Raw genomic sequence first — 15,597 nt, 5'->3', positions numbered from 1 at the left:
TCCTGGGATTCTCGGACACCACAAACGTCATCAAGCACGAGCACCGGCGTCCATGGCTATTGCCCCGCATGGTCCCGATCCGCGTCCCCGGGAACTACCTCGGCTTTTCGCGCATCCAGCTCCCCAGGCCCAGCTACTGGTGCGCCCCGAGCCCCTGGGTGCCAGAGCGGTGGTCGGCCGGGCTCCTGCCCCGTCTCGGCTCCTCCCTTCCCCCCACCAAAAGGAAAAACTTGGGCCCTTCGAGAATCCTGTGGAATGTTCTTTGTAATCAACTGTACATCCGCTTCCATGGCACGGCCCCGTGCAAAATCGCGGGTTTCGGGGCGTTGGAGTAAATTGTGCGCTTGTCAGCGGCGACGTCAGGAGGACAAGGGGAGGGGTTCGCGGCTGAAACTGCAGCTTCGCAGCACAGAGCCATTTTAGGCTGCTCCCATCTCGTGGGGCCCATAGGAAAGCCGGCCCCAGGAGGGCGCGCCCAAGCGCAGGCTGGAGGAGCCATGGACGCGTCCTGGCCAGCGCGTCGCCATCGCTCAGCCTCGCCGCCCAGGTGGGAGGGGTCACCTGCCGCGAGGTCTCCAAGCCAGTGCCGCTTGCTCCCGGCCCCCACCCACCGACAGCACGGCGTCCGAGGGACCCTGTCCAGTCTCGCTCTGCGCTCCTGCAAACCACGTTGCTGCGCTAACTACAGACCTGGCCAACACGTCTTTGTAACCTTATCATTTAAAAACGCCTCCAGGCACCTGGCCGCTGCCAGATCAGGTTCGCGGGCCCAGAGGAGGTCCTCCCACCTGCCCATGCCAGCCCCGGGGACCGTGCACGGCCGCCGTGTGGCCCCCGCCCACGAGGTCCCTCGGGCAGGCACCGCCGCGCGACCTCTGTTCAGCGGCCGCGTCCTGGCCACGGGCGACCCCTGTCGGGAACCCCTGTTCCCGGCTAAGCTGCGTTCCCGCATTCCGGTGGCTCTCACCCGAGCTCGCGTGTGCTGGCTTTCCCTCCGGCTCCTCTGCCTGACTCCGATTTTGTCTGCAAACTCCACTCCCAGATCCTCCCCGCCCCGGAACGCCGACCTTTCCCTCACACTTCGCCGCCCACTCACATCCCTTGGCGACCACCCGGCCTCCGTGCCAGCCAAGACAAGAAGACGCCCCTCTCCGATGCGCCGAGAAGGTTCCTAAGCAGAGCAAGGGACAATTTTTTCTCAAACCGCTGTCCCCATCCCCCACCTTCCCTAGAGCGCGAAACCCAAAAGTAAGAAAGGCAACCCCTCGCCTCGACCTTAAGTGCTTGTCTGCCAAGATCCGCATGCTCCCGCCCTTCTGTCCCACACCACCACCACCGCCACCACCACTTTGGTCTTCTCCAAGCCTCGGTTCCGGTCCCCCACTTCCCACCCCAGCGCGGCGGTGGAGGAAAGCAGGAGCCCACCATTAAGTGCAACGCGCCCCCTGCACACACGAAATCCGGCTGGCGTCTGCAGCCCGATTGCACCCAATACCCAGGACAGTTAGTCCTTTTAATAAGCACCTCCTCGCCCCACCTACTAGCGGATCTACCCGCGCAGGAGCCAGCACACACGAGGCGAGGGCTAGCTCGTCTCCTAGAAAGCCAAAATAAATCACTCTCTCTGCCCTCATGTATTTTGCACCACGTGTCCGCAGTTTGTCACGTCAAATCATGGCAGGGTCTGGTTCCAAGACGCACACACACATTCGGGGCGGTTCTCTTTGACACACACACCCAAAAAAACTGCGCACACACAGGCCTGCACACTAATCCACAGGCACACACGACAGTTGCGTTTCGGTGCCCTGGTCCGGGCCGGCGGCACCTCTCCATCCTTTCCCCCCTAGCAATGGACTTGACACACAGACTCTAACCACGGGAAAAAAAAGAGCAGCCCATTCCTTCTTTTTTGCCCCACTTAATTCGCTAAAGCGCTTCCTGGGGTAGCCAAAGAGAGTCGAAACTAAGGGGTGGAAACTTCAGCTGGGTTTTTTCCCACCTCAAAACCTTTATTTTCAGTTTTTAAAAGCCACCTTAGCCCGCCATATTGAAACTGGCACGGTTTCTAAAGACTCCGTCCCCGCAGCTGCGCTTCCAAGAAAACACGAGTACGGATCACGCTCTGGATGTGCGCCGGCCACCAAGAATCAGCCACTTCCCACCCTCCAGGATCCCCCAGCTCCCGCCAGCCCCCTCCCACCGCCCTGGGTCAAAATCAATAAATACATCTAGCAGTTCCTACAGTTGCATTTTGGAGGATTTCTGCAAAACACACACACACACGCATATTAAAAAATAAACTCCAGAACCAGCTCAAGTCAGTAATTTTGAAAGGGGGTCGGATAAGAGAAGACAACCGGAAAGCCCCCAAGTGACAGGATATTACTTTAAAGACAAAAAAAAAAAAAATGAACAAAAAGACCATCCTCGCTGGAGCTCGCTCCAAAACTACTACTGCCCATTTCATTTCAGTTGCTCAGGCAAATGTTTCCAAGGGGGCGATTCCGAATGTCTGCACGATTTTTTACCCCCATGCCTGTCTCCGATTCCCCGTCCTCACCATCTTTTTCTCCCACCCAAACCAAAAGAAAGGGGAGACCCCAGCGCGGAGGAGACGCGGGAGCGCGGGGTAGGTAGCAGCGGCGGCTGCGTCGCTAAAATGAGTGCAGAAACGAGGGAGGTGGGCGGCGGGAGGGGACAGGCTGAGCCCGGGGGAGGAGGACACTTTGCAACTCCGGACGGACTCCCGCACGACCCGGCTTTTCCGAGCCCGGAGACGCAGGCGAAGGGGACCCGGGAAGCAAAAAATGACAACCTGGAGCGCACAGAGGAGTTTGAGGCTTCGCTCAAGTACAGTCGCTTTCTTCTCCTGCCCTTCTCTTTCGCTCCCCTGCACCCTCCCCAGCCTTCCCCCACCCCCCACCTCCAACCCCGGCTCGCTCGGGCTTCCTTTTCTTTTTTTTCCTAGGCTGGAAAAAGCCCCTGACCGGCGCACTCAACCTGCGGGCCGGAGGGCTGCTGGGCGCCGGGCACAGCAGCCGGCGCAGCGTCCTACCTGGTGAAGTTCGTCGTGCCCTCGGCGTGGACCCAGGACCCGGGCGCCGCCCGGGAGGGCGCCGGCCTCGCTGGTTCGCCCGCCCTTGCCCGCTCGCTCCCCGCCAGCCTCGCACGCCCGCTCCGGTCCTCCGGCTCCCACTACAGCTCATTCCAATATGGCATCCTCTCTGTGCGCATGCTCAGCGCTTTTTTTTTTTTTTTAAGATTTTGTGTGTGTGTGTGTGTGTGTGCGCGCGCGCGCGCGCGTGCAGCGAACTCCTTCAACGACCTTTTCCAGCGCTTGCAAAATTTCTTAAGCCAATTAGCCTACCGGACATGATGGGCTCCTTCCTCCGCCCGCGCCGCGCCAACCCCCCGGCGCCTAAGCGGGCGGGTACCCCCAGGACCCTGGCACCTTCCACGCCCAAGCGGCCCCCTCCCCGCCGCGCTCCCCTTCCTCCTTTTTGTGAGCTCCCTCCATACATGATCTGCAGAAAGTTCCCATCACGGGGGTTTCCGCACACCTCTCCACAAGGACAACTGGGCAAACTCCGCGTTTCCCTGGCCGCGGTTCGTGCGCTGGGTTTCCAATGGCTCAGCCGACCGTGTGCACAAACTTGCGCTTTATCCGCCCGGGATCGCTGAGAGCGGAGAGAAATTCAATCCCTAGGGCAACCTTGGCCCCGCCCGCCCCACCCCACCCTGCGCTTAAACAGAGCCTTTTCTTGAAGCTGCGAACATTTCCAGGCCCCTTGGGCAGGGTTGGAGGGGCCGAGGAGAGCTATTCGAGGGAAAGGTGCCCCGAGGGGCAGGAAATTAAGTTGGGGCTGCCCGGGCTAGCTGCCAGGTAGCCGTGCCCGCCACGGCGTCTCATGAGGCGCCTGGCTAGTCCGGTCCTCATAGAGCGGGAAAAGAAACGTCGCTCGCGCCCCAGCCAAACGTGGCCCTCGGCGGTCCGTTGAAGAGCTCCAGCGGCCGTGAACCCCGGACAGGGTTGGACGTCTGCGGAGCCCGCGGGCACTTTGTGCGGCGCGCCTGGGGAGGAACGCGGAGCTCCCAGGGCCTCAGGAGCAACGGATGCGCAGAGTCCGAACGAAACGTCCCCAGTGCGGAAAAGAGGGTGACGCCCTGGTAGCAAGACCAAGAGCTTCCGAAGAACGCTGCGCCCTTAACTAGGGGGCCTTGAAGAGATGCCGGTGTGGGCCTGCGTTGTGCATTTCTGCGAAATAGCGAATGGACACGTTTGCTCAGGGTTTTTATGGTTGCCAAAAGGGGCAAAATTCCTCAGTCTCCCAACTCTGTCCCATGAATCCTTCTCACAGTACCCCTCTCCAGGGGGCCAAGAGGTCCTCCAGGTTCCCGTGGGTTCGCAGCTCCACCCGCCCTTCCTCGCCCTGCATCCCTAAGGAGAGGTGTCCGCTCTGAAGGGCTAGGGGCCGGCCAGGGAGTGAGGGGACCCGGGCTGACCGCGCGCGGTACGAGCAGAGGTCCTCAGGCAGGCCCTCTCCTGGACTGTGGGGCCAGAGCTGATCTAGAAGAAATACAGAGGGACGTGCCGGGAAGCCGCTGTCGCCTAACCGCGACCCCGGAGAGCGCCCCTCCACCTAAAGGATCCGCCGAGCTGAGAGATCCAGGGCGGGCGTCCGCAGCCGTGAGGCCCCCTGCGCCCCCAGTATGGGAAAATCCTGCCTCCTTACACCTTGGAGAACGCTGGGCGACGACTAAAGCTCCTTCCGCCGGCCTGTCACTCCAGGTGACATAGGAGCCACGTGAGACCCAGAAGGGTCCAGCGACTCGCCGTGCGGCGCACTTTAAACTCTAGCCTGAGTCTGCGACCCCTCCAGCTCTCCAGTCCCCAGCTGTGGGGGACACCAAGCCGGAGCCCTGGCCTCTTTGCCCTGTGGGTCGCTGAAAGCAGAGACTCCTCAAACCAACCGAACCGGGCGCATTAACCCTCTCACCTGCACCCCGCCGCCTCCCCGTTGAGCCCCAAGGCGGCTCCCGGTGGAACCTGCTGGACTGACTGCGGCGTCCAGGAATCTGGAGTGTGGGCTCTAGACACTCTCCACCGTTCTGGCCCCGGGTCTCAACAGCCAAGTCACCTCTTCTGGCTCCTTCACTACACTGCGGGGCCCGTGGGGAGGGAGGGGCCGGCAGACCCCTCGGCGCACCACTGTCCTGGAGGGGTCCCCACCCTGTGCATTGCTGAAGCTCAGGGCGCGCCGCGGCAGGAATGGCCCCGAGTGCGGATCCCCTGCCCTGAGCCTCCCGCTCTTGGCCCGCGCTGCGCCTACCCAGTGGCCCTGGCCCCACAGGGCGACAGCGGCGGCACCCTCCCACGTGCGTCCCAGACCGCGCGGCCTCGCTTAGCTCCCGGGAGCCGACAGCGCTTGCCCCGGTGCCAGCGCAGGGCTTCCTGGCGGCTTGGGGTCGGTGGGGCGGTGGGGGGCGGCGGGGGAAGAACGCAATTTCCTTCTGCTCGAGTCTTGGAGACGTGAGCTGCAGCCAGCCACCGCGCTCTCTCCAGGCTTGTTTACCAGTTTTAAGTCATTATTGTGCACGAAACATTGTTTCATCCAAATAAAAGCAAATGTAAAAGAACACCTGATCCCAAACGGTGTATGACTGTGTGTTCATTATGTTACCTGGTTACTCCGAAGGAGTTGAATATTTTTAATGTTTTGGGTACGTAGACCCCGTATGACTTTGCTCCTGGATCCACAAAATGGTGATTTTGGGGGAGGGTTACCTATCGTGATTAAGAAATATAATCAGGAAGTCGCAGCACACAATGGTGGCATTGTTATTGTTAAAAAAAAAAAAAAAACTCCTTTCCCTCCTACTTTTGTGTTGCTTTTTGCACGTGACTTTTTGAAGATTCCTTGATTTTCTTTTCTGCAACCGACCTCCATTCTCTTTTATCCAAGGGCACCAATGAGGCAAATGAAAATTGGTTAGGAGATTCCCTGAGGCAATTAAAGTGGCCCCTTCATCCCACTTCAATACCTTTCAACTTTCATTTTTATTTCAGAACCAGACACTTTAGGGATATAGGTACCCAGATGTAGGTTGCACCCTAAATCAATTAAAGATAGGAAAAAATTCCACACAGTCAGCAAAGCATAAAGCGCTGACAAAAATTGTGACTGCTTTTTTTAAGTAGAGAAGGCTTATACACTCCAACTCAAACAGAGTCATGAAAATCTCATTATCAACACAAGACTTTTTCTCTATATTGTTAATATTTACTAAAAATCTTGACAAAAATAAGCCTTTGATCACACTAACTATAGATGTTATTTCATTCCTAAATTTTGTTTAAGCCATGAATTTCATCACTCTACAGATCAAGTTGGGACTTTGGAATTCTTTAACATAAATGAGGCAAATTGGTTAATTGTAAAATATTTAGATGCTATTCTATTTGTCTAATGATACAGCACAAATTAGAAATATAATAGAACAATTGAAAAGTTTTCATCTCATTTTCTGTGTATTCCTAAGTATTACATCACAAAAACTATTGCAGAGGAGTTTGAAAAATTATATGTGTACTACTTATTTTCTTTATATTTAGGACATATGATTACTTAAATCCTGTTGCATTAGTCGTACCCAAGAAAAATGTTCAATTTATTCATACCTATTCCATGTTTAAGTTATCACTTCCCACTGGGAAAAGGAAATGAACCAAAGAAAACAGAAGATAAACCATTATCCTTTCTTAATATAGAGACTCTCTAATGAACTATTAGACATACTAGCTTAACAGGAAAGCCGAAGGAGGAAAAAAGGAGGCCAGAACCAAATATTTGAAGAATTTGTACAACCTTCTCTTTACTAGAGCCTTTAAACCAAAACTTGTTTTTTCTTAGGCTACATAAGATAGTATTTTTCCATCAGCCTCCTAAGGTCACAAAGAGTAAATCTAAATACATTCTCTCTTTTTATTGTTTCACCCTTTTTCCTTATCTTCTATCCCCAATTAAAGCACTTAATGGCTAATGTATTGGGAGCCCAATGACCTCAGTCACTGCTTCATCACTAGTTATCTGTGTGACCTCTGTAAGTCCAGTGACCTCTCTGAGCCATTCTTTCCTCCTGGGTAAAATGAGGGGATTGGACTAGATGTTCTGGGAGGTCCTTTCAGACCCTAAACAGTGCTGAACAATAGACCCCACCCCAAAGCCATCAATTGCTGTATATGGTATTCTGCCAATTTGATATAGCAATCAAATTCTGAGGTCACAGAGGATAAAAAAGGATTAAGTAAAGGAATCTGTAGGGAAAGAGTGTTAGGGCTTCTTTGCCTTACTGCCCTTCAGTGAAGGTATCGTTCAGGTCATATTTCTGCCTTCTTTTGATTATTATTGTGTTTTTGCGTTTACTGTATGAGTTTTGTGTTGCCCATAAAAGTGTGGGGGCTCCGGTGAGAGTATCTATGACTGTCCTTCTGAGAAAAGCCTGGGGTTATCGAGATGGCTTGTGAAAATAACTAGAGTTCTCAATGAGTGTAGTGATGTGTATTGGTTCACAAAATATCACCACCTAACAGAGCACTTTCTCATACATTTCTAGAAATTTCAGAAACACACTATTGCGATTGACTCTTATATAATTTGAAGGAATGTCAAGCTTCCTTGACAACAAAAGAAAAAAATAGTAGACTGCAGGGCATATTTTTAAAAGTACATGAAGGCCGGGCGTGATGGCTCATACCTGTAATCCTAGCACTTTGGGAGGCTGAGGCAGGTGGATTGCCTGAGCTCAGGAGTTCGAGACCAGCCCAGGGAAAACGGTGAAACCCCATCTCTACTAAAAATACAAAAAAAAAAAAAACCCTAAAACCTGGTGGCATGCACCTGTAATCCCAGCTACTCGGGAAGCTGAGACAGGAGAATTGCTTGAACCCAGGAGGCAGAGGTTGCAGTGAACCAAGATCGCACCATTGCACTCCAGACTGGGCAACAGAGCGAGACTCCGTCTCAAGAAAAAAAATAAAAGGACATGATGTCTGAACTCTCCTAGGACATTTATTGAAAGAGCCGAGGTGGTTTGCTTGTGGATGTTCCAGTTTTGACTAATGGCTTCTTTCTCCACTGAGAAGAATATTCTGACAAAAGTCATTCCCAACTTCTGCAGCTACTGGCTTGTACATCTGGATGCATGGTATCACACCCTTCACTTGTGCATCTTACTGTGTATTAGGCATCATATTTTAGACTTTGTGGCCTCAATTCCAGTTGTTTTGAGAGCTGCAGTCCAGAGAGATTAAATGACAGAGGCCTTTTAAAGGACAGAGTTACAGAGCAGGGACTGGCTCTCAGGCCCTGTTAAAGACAGCAAAAAGGAGACAGAGGATTTATTTAGTACCTACTTTGTTCCAGACACTATTCCAGGTACTTTTTACATCTATGATAACATTTCATAACTCCTAATCTATATTATGTGTAATATCCCTTTTAAATGCTTTAAAAATGTTTTCAATATATATTTCCTTACACATAAAGCTGAGTCTTCATCCACTGTCACTGTCATTGAAACACAGGTTGTGTCTCAGTTTTTTCTTGTGGAACTTGAGTTGTCTAGACCGTTTACACTTTCTAATTTAACCCCTTTACGACTGAGGGTATCTATTGGCAAACACACACACACACCCCCCAACTGGGTGCAGTGGCTCACACCTGTAATCCCAGCCCTTTGGGAGACTGAAGCAGGAGGATTGCTTGAGCCCAGGAGGCAGAGACCAGCCTGAACAACATATCCAGACCCTGTCTCTACAAAAAATAAAAATTAGCTGGGCATGGTGGCGTGCACCTGCAGCCCCAACTCCTCAGGAGGCTGAGGCAAGAGGATTGCCTGAGCCCAGGCAGTTGAGACTGCAGTGAACTATGATCATGCTACTGCACTCCAGCCTGGGTGACAGAGCAAGATCATGCCCCAACCAACCAACAAACAAACAACAGTAAACACAGTGCAGGTCAGGGATGTGGGTCTGTGATCCTAGAACAGTATTTCCTCTGTGAATGATAACTGGCCTGAATGAGGTTGAATTTGACATAGTGTAAAAGGATTAAGAGTCCCATTGAACTTGTATTGCAAAATAGACTAAACAAACTAAAACAAGCGACCAAAAATCCCACATCAAAAAGCAGTTTCATCAATAAGCATGATGGGCAATTTGTTACATTCACCCACTACTTTAATAAAAGTGCCCAACTATGATATACAAGAGGAGAGATAGCAGTATTAGGGAACTGAACTATCTCAGCTTTTGTGTAGCCTCAGAATCGCCATCCTATTTATTTTCACTGTGTAAGTCGGTTTAGATGATCTTAGTACAGAATAAATCATTATTATCATGATCAAAGAAGTGATAGTTATGAGATCTACAAAGACTTGATTTGCAGTGCCATCTACTGGAAATAGACATTGACTTGCTTTTAGATGTTTTAGATAGTTTTTTGTTGTTGTTTATTTTTAAAAAAATAAAGAATATTGAAGATACAGGTATCAGTACTAAGGGAAGAATTAGGTTCTTACTATATTTGATTACAGATGATGGCTTAGAAGCCTTGGCTACAAATAAGCTGAATTGTATTCATATCAAATCATTCATCCTTTGAATGTTATACATAGAGTACTTACATGTTTCTTTGAAAAGTAACATTGCTTCCATTTTTTAAAATGAGTCACTTAAAATAGATTTTAACATAGCACTATGTTTTTTTTCTTATCCCTTTAAAGACTGATTTTTTTTTTTTTTTTTACCCTTGTAAGTGCCTCTGAAATGGATGTTGTTGCTGAATTCTTGGAGATTTTCATTTTAATTTCATACCTTGGGGGTGGAGGAAACTCAAAAGATTTTTCAATGTTTCCTAAACCAATTTTTTGAAGAGAAACTTACATAAATTAGATATAGAGGAAAATTAAGGAAAAATAAAAGCAAATCTTTTTCTCATTCAACAAATATTTATTGAAGACCTGCTATGTGCTAGGCACTGTTTTAGGATCTGAAATAACGGTGAACAAGACAGACGAAGCCCTGTTCCATGACACTTACAGTTCATCAAGGAGAGATCAGCACCAAAGAAATGAATATCTAATGTGTCATGTGGATGTTAGTCCCATGGAAAAGAGTAAAGCAGGGGGAGGCACAGGAAGTGACAATGACAAGTATGGTGTTGGGGGGGGATGACATTTTTTATGAAAGTGGGTCAGGAAAGTGGCATTTGAACAGAGAGCTCCAGAGAATGGGAACAGTAAGTACAAAGACCCTGGTATTGTCTTGGCTCCATTTGAAAGAAAGAATAAATTATACAAAAGTTTGATGATATTTAACACCATAGTCATAAGCTATTAACTTGTAACTTCTAACTTAAGCAAGAAATTCTAGTATTCCCAGATGGGAAACCACAACAGAGTAGTCAGTTCAAACACGTACAGCAAATCCAAGCGTTCCCCCAAGGGATCAAACCCAGTTTCCCTGAATTTAGATTCTTAGGTTGAATGAGCCGCAAAGGTCACCTGGTCTGCCATCTCTCTCATGCCCAACTCCTCTCTACATTATCTATGTTAATCTGTTTTCACACTGTTATAAAGACATACCCAAGACTGGGTAATTGATTTATAAAGAAAAGAGGTTTAATTGACTCACAGTTCCACATGGCTGGGGAGGCCTCAGGAAACTTACAATCACGGCTGAAGGGGAAGAGTCATGTCTTATATGGTGGCAAGAGAGACAGAAAGAGCAAAAGAGAGAGAGCATGTGTGTGTGAAGCAAAGGGTGAAGAGCCCCTTATAAAACCATCAGATCTGGTGAGAACTCACTATCACAAGAACAACATGGGAGAAACTGCTCCCGGGATCCAATCACCTCCCACTGGGTCCCTCCCTCAATACATGGGGATTATGGGGATTATAATTCAAGATGAGATTTGGGTGGGGACACAGCCCAACAAATGACCATGCGGTCTGTTTGAACACCTCACTCCTCACTCCCTCCAGAGATAGCTCATTCCATCTTTGACTCCTCTTGGCAAATTCATCCTTACACTGAACTGAAGCCATTTCTCTGTTCTGTAGTGCTTGGGTGGCTTGCATGGCAATGGGGGAAGGCAAAAGTGTCACCCTCTTCCTATTCCTCCCTGCACAGTGGCCTCTGTGATCAGAAAACCCATGTAAACGTCCACGTAAAGCTGGCACTGTAATGGACCTGAAATGAATCCATCCATCCATCATCATTCATCACTCTGATCTCACCTACATAAAAACTCCTCAAGTACAGAATGGTTAGTGCAACGGTGTTTTCTCTAGGTCTTTAAGCCAATGGAAACAAAGTAGTTCACGCAACTGAAAGACCCCAGTGTTTAAGTGCTCTCACTCACCTTTCATTTCTTTCTTGGTTTGCATTATGCCAAATCAGAAACCAATTCCTTAGGGATAGCACAAATGAAAAAATCTAGAAAATATACAAATGCATCTGAGCAAACAATAGAGTACACTTGCTAAAGACACACTTCCTTAAGCCAGGGAATTAATTACAACAGTTAATATTGACTGAGCACATACTTGGTGCCAAGCCCTCTTCCAAGGGCCTTATGTATCCTACCTCATTTAACCCCACAGCAAGCCTGTATAGTAGGCAGTGTTATTGTCCCCACTTTATAGACAAAGAAACTGAGGAAGGGGCTGAGAGTGATTAAGCCAGCTCATTGTAGATACATGACTAGTAAGTGTTGAAGCCCAAACTTTAACTCAATCTGACTCCAGAGCCTGGGCACATTATCCATAAACTCCATTCCCACGATTTATGAGAGTACAGATGCCAGAGACTGAGGATAATGTATGGGATGGAAGATTGAAGGAATGTGGATCATTTAGCAACAGAAGAAAAGGCTAAAATGAAAAGGAGGGCCAGGGCAAGCTCATGAGCAATGCCAATGCTAATTTTTTTTAATGGGTTGAAAATAGAAGGAATCATGACTGTGGCCTGAATGGAACTAAGTTTGAGAATAAAAAGTGACAAGGATATTTGGAATGTGATAATAGCAACAACAATACGACACTACATGCCAGGCTCTGTACCAAGTGCTGATGTTCATTTGTCGTAATTTAACCTCATTGAATCCCATGAGATAGTTACTGTCGTCATACCCACTTTGCGGATGAGGAAACCACGAGCTGGAGGAGTTAAGTAGCTGTTTGACATAACCAGCTAGAGAGTAGCCAAGCCATTACGTCAGAAGTCCATTGAGCGAGCGAAGCTTTATCAGTACTTACGGTCACTCCCCATTGCTCCCACTACTGCCTCAGCTCCACCTCCTGTCAGATCAGCGATGGCATTGGATTCTCATAGGAGCACAAACCCTATTGTGAACTGTACATGCCAAGGATCTAAGTTGTGTGCTCCTTACGAGAATCTAATGCCTGATGATCTGAGATGGAGCTGATGGGGTGATGCTAGCACTGGGAGCAGCTGCAAATATGGATTAACGTTAGTAGAGAGGTCCGACTGCACAGAGACCATAATAGATCAATTGCTTGCAGACTCATATCAAAACCCTATCAGTGAGTGGCAAGTGACAATTAAGCGTCATCTGGTGGCAGGCTTTACAGTGGCAGGTTAGTTGATAGACTTCAATCGTACAACTGCATCTGGTGGCCTTATAAGTATGTTTGAGACAACTTCAAATCTCCCTACGTTCTGGGTTAAAGTCAAGGCAGAATATCCTCAGATTGCCACAAAAACACTGAAGAACCTGCTTCCATCTACAACCCCCTATCTTTGGGAAGCAGGGTTTTCTGCAGTGACAGCCACCGAAGTGAGATTACAGAGTAGGCTGAACATAAACAACACACTTTGGGTGTCACTGTCTCCCATCACTCCCAGATGGGACCGTTTAGTTGCAGGAAAACAAGCTTACGGCTCCCACTGATTCTACATCATGGTGAGTTGTATAATTATTTCATTACATATTACAATGGAATAGTAATAAAAATAAAGGGCACAATAAATGGAATGCTCTTGAATCATCCCGAAACCATCCCCCACCACCCATCCATGGAAAAATCGTCTTCCACGAAACTGGTACTTGGTGCCAAAAAGGTCTAAGACCACCGCATCACGTTACATGGCACATATGTGTTCTCATGTTCATGTTATTGAAGAGTCAAAATCATTCGTGTTGATTGAAGTTTGGGCTACCCTTAGGCACTACTAAAATCCAGTGATTATTGTCTTTTTACAAAATTCACCAGAGGCCTTTGGAAACCCCCATGGTCCTGTTGGATGCACCATGAGGCAGCGTGTTAGAGTGGAGGGAGCCTGTACATGGAAGATAGATGATCTTGGACTTAGATCCCAGTTCTGCCATTATTAGTTTCACTTCTTTCCTCTCTCTCTCTCTCTTTCCCCATCTCTTCCTCTTCCTTACCCCCTTCAGTTTTCTCAGCTTAAAAAAAAGGACTAAGAAAACCTACCCCCACCCTACCCACCAAAATATTATGAAGACTAAATTTCTCTTTCAGAGAGGGAGACTGGCACTTAACGGAGGCTTCAGAAGTACGACCTCCTCCATCTCCCCATCTACTCATCTGTCACCTGTTTAAAATACACATCGTTCATAGCATTTTAGCACAAGCTTACAATACTCTTCAATACACATCCAATAATTCTATATTGATGATAAATCAGATCATATCCCAAATTTGTTTTCTACATTTCCATGGACTTGCACCCTCTGTAATTCCTCTAATTCCTCTTTCAACCTTCCTTTCTGGCTTTTTCTATTCTCTTTATTAGTCAATAGTTACATCTTCCTGACAATGCATATAAAATATTCCAAACAAGAATGTAGCTAGCAGCTGAGTCATAAGATATTAAAAGGCCTTGAGTTATATTGTACTCATTGAAAACAAAGCCTTCACATATACCAATGCTTTATTACTTTCGTGAAACTTAATCTTTGTCAAACCCTAAAAGGATAGCTAATTTTAAAGACCAATTTGAAAAGCAGACAATGGGACTGATCGCATATTCCTAAACAAATTGTTACAAATTCACATGAAGCCAGGCATGGTGGCTTGCATCTGTAATCCCAGCTACCTGGGAAGCTGAGGCAGGAGGATCACTTGAGCCTCAGAGTTCGAGGCTTCGGTGAGCTGTGACTGTGCCACTGCACTAGGCCTGGGTGACACAGGAAGACCCCCATCTCTTAAAAAAAATTCCCATGAAATGAGTAGTAACAGAATAATACTGCAGACCAGAGTAGTGAACAAAAGAATAAAGAATGAAGAGACCTAGATTCAAATCCCATGATCCCCTTAAATAAATTGTGTGCAAGTCAATGAATTTATCTGAACCTCAGATTGGCCATCTGTGAAATGGACATAATTACCTCTTACTGGCTGGGTGTGGTGGCTCACGCCTGTAATCCCAGCACTTTGGGAGGCCAAAGCAGGCAGATCACTAGGTTGGGAGTTCAAGACCAGCCTGGCCAGCATAATGAAACCCTGTCTCTACTAAAAGTACAAAAATTACCCAGGCATGGTGGCATACACCTGTAATCCCAGCTACTTGGAGGGCTGAGGCAGGAGAATCGCGTGAATCTGGGAGGCAGAGGTTGCAGTGAGTCGAGATCGTGCCACTACACTCCAGCCTGGGCGACAGAGTAAGACTCCATCTCAAAAAAAAAAAAAAAAAGAAAAAGAAAAAAGAAAAGAAAAGAAAAGAAATAACCTCTTACTTTATAGGATTGAGAGGAATTAGGAGGGTGCAATGTGCCCAGTGACCAGAGCAGAGCGTTGAGCTGGGTGCTCAAAAACATTTTTTTGCGCTCCCTTTAATAATAAAATAAGTTTCCAATTCTAGCCCATAGGAACAGGCTAACCGGGAATTCAGAAATGGAAGAGTCTAGCAAAAAGTCTCAAAACCCAAATTGAATATTGATTCATGTGAATTTGGAGAAACATCTTAAACTATTTTTGTCAAAGATAATCCCCAGGAAAAGTGATACAGATAATGATGGTCACCTTGGTGCCTTCCTCCTACCTGGGGCATGCTGTAAGACAATGCTATCACTGGGGTCATCGCAACTTATTCCAATCATCGTGCTAGACACAGTTTGCTTTTGTATGTGTTCTCTTGTTTCCAACTGCTTTGGTCTCTTAGGAAGTACAGAGCTACAGAAATTTAAGGTATGGCTGGCATTTCTCCTGAGTCTTTTGTTGGCATGCCTTTAGCTTCTAAAGAAAAGAAGGAGGAGAAGGAGAAGAAGCAGAAGAAAAGGAGGAGGGGGGGGGAGGAGGATAAAGAAAGGAAAATCTGGAAAGCCAGGAAATTATTGCAGACAGAAATATCTCCATCTCTTTTTCTCTTGCCTCTAAATAGTATAAACCATGTTGAATGAGCCAACATTTTCCAGTTTAAAAAAAATACCAGGTGTTTTTTTCTTGCTTTCCTTTTGCCAACTAAGAAAAAATGTTCAGCAATTTTTTAGTAGTGAAAAAATACATGTCTGAAAATTAGAACCTGAGTTCTATATACCACAGTCATTG

The 15,597-nt window shown here is 47.9% G+C and overlaps 1 protein-coding gene across 3 annotated transcripts in view; it reads right to left on the bottom strand.

The window, feature by feature from the left end:
- The window catches only part of SFMBT2 (Scm like with four mbt domains 2), a 254,395-nt gene extending 251,206 nt beyond the window's left edge, over nt 1-3,189 (bottom strand). For 2 of the 3 annotated variants that reach the window (XM_021943027.2, XM_021943028.2), the window contains exon 1: nt 3,059-3,189. The gene's annotated coding sequence lies outside the window, so the exon portion shown is untranslated. The remainder of the gene's footprint in view (nt 1-3,058) is intronic. The other variant, XM_009213935.4, reaches the window with a different exon arrangement.
- Nucleotides 3,190-15,597: the final 12,408 nt, after the last annotated feature.

This window comes from Papio anubis, chromosome 11, assembly GCF_008728515.1.
Source record: "Papio anubis isolate 15944 chromosome 11, Panubis1.0, whole genome shotgun sequence".
Classification (NCBI taxonomy): Eukaryota; Metazoa; Chordata; class Mammalia; order Primates; family Cercopithecidae; genus Papio; species Papio anubis.
The sequence above is the reverse complement of the archived record's forward strand: the minus strand, read 5'-3'. Positions and strand labels throughout refer to the sequence as shown.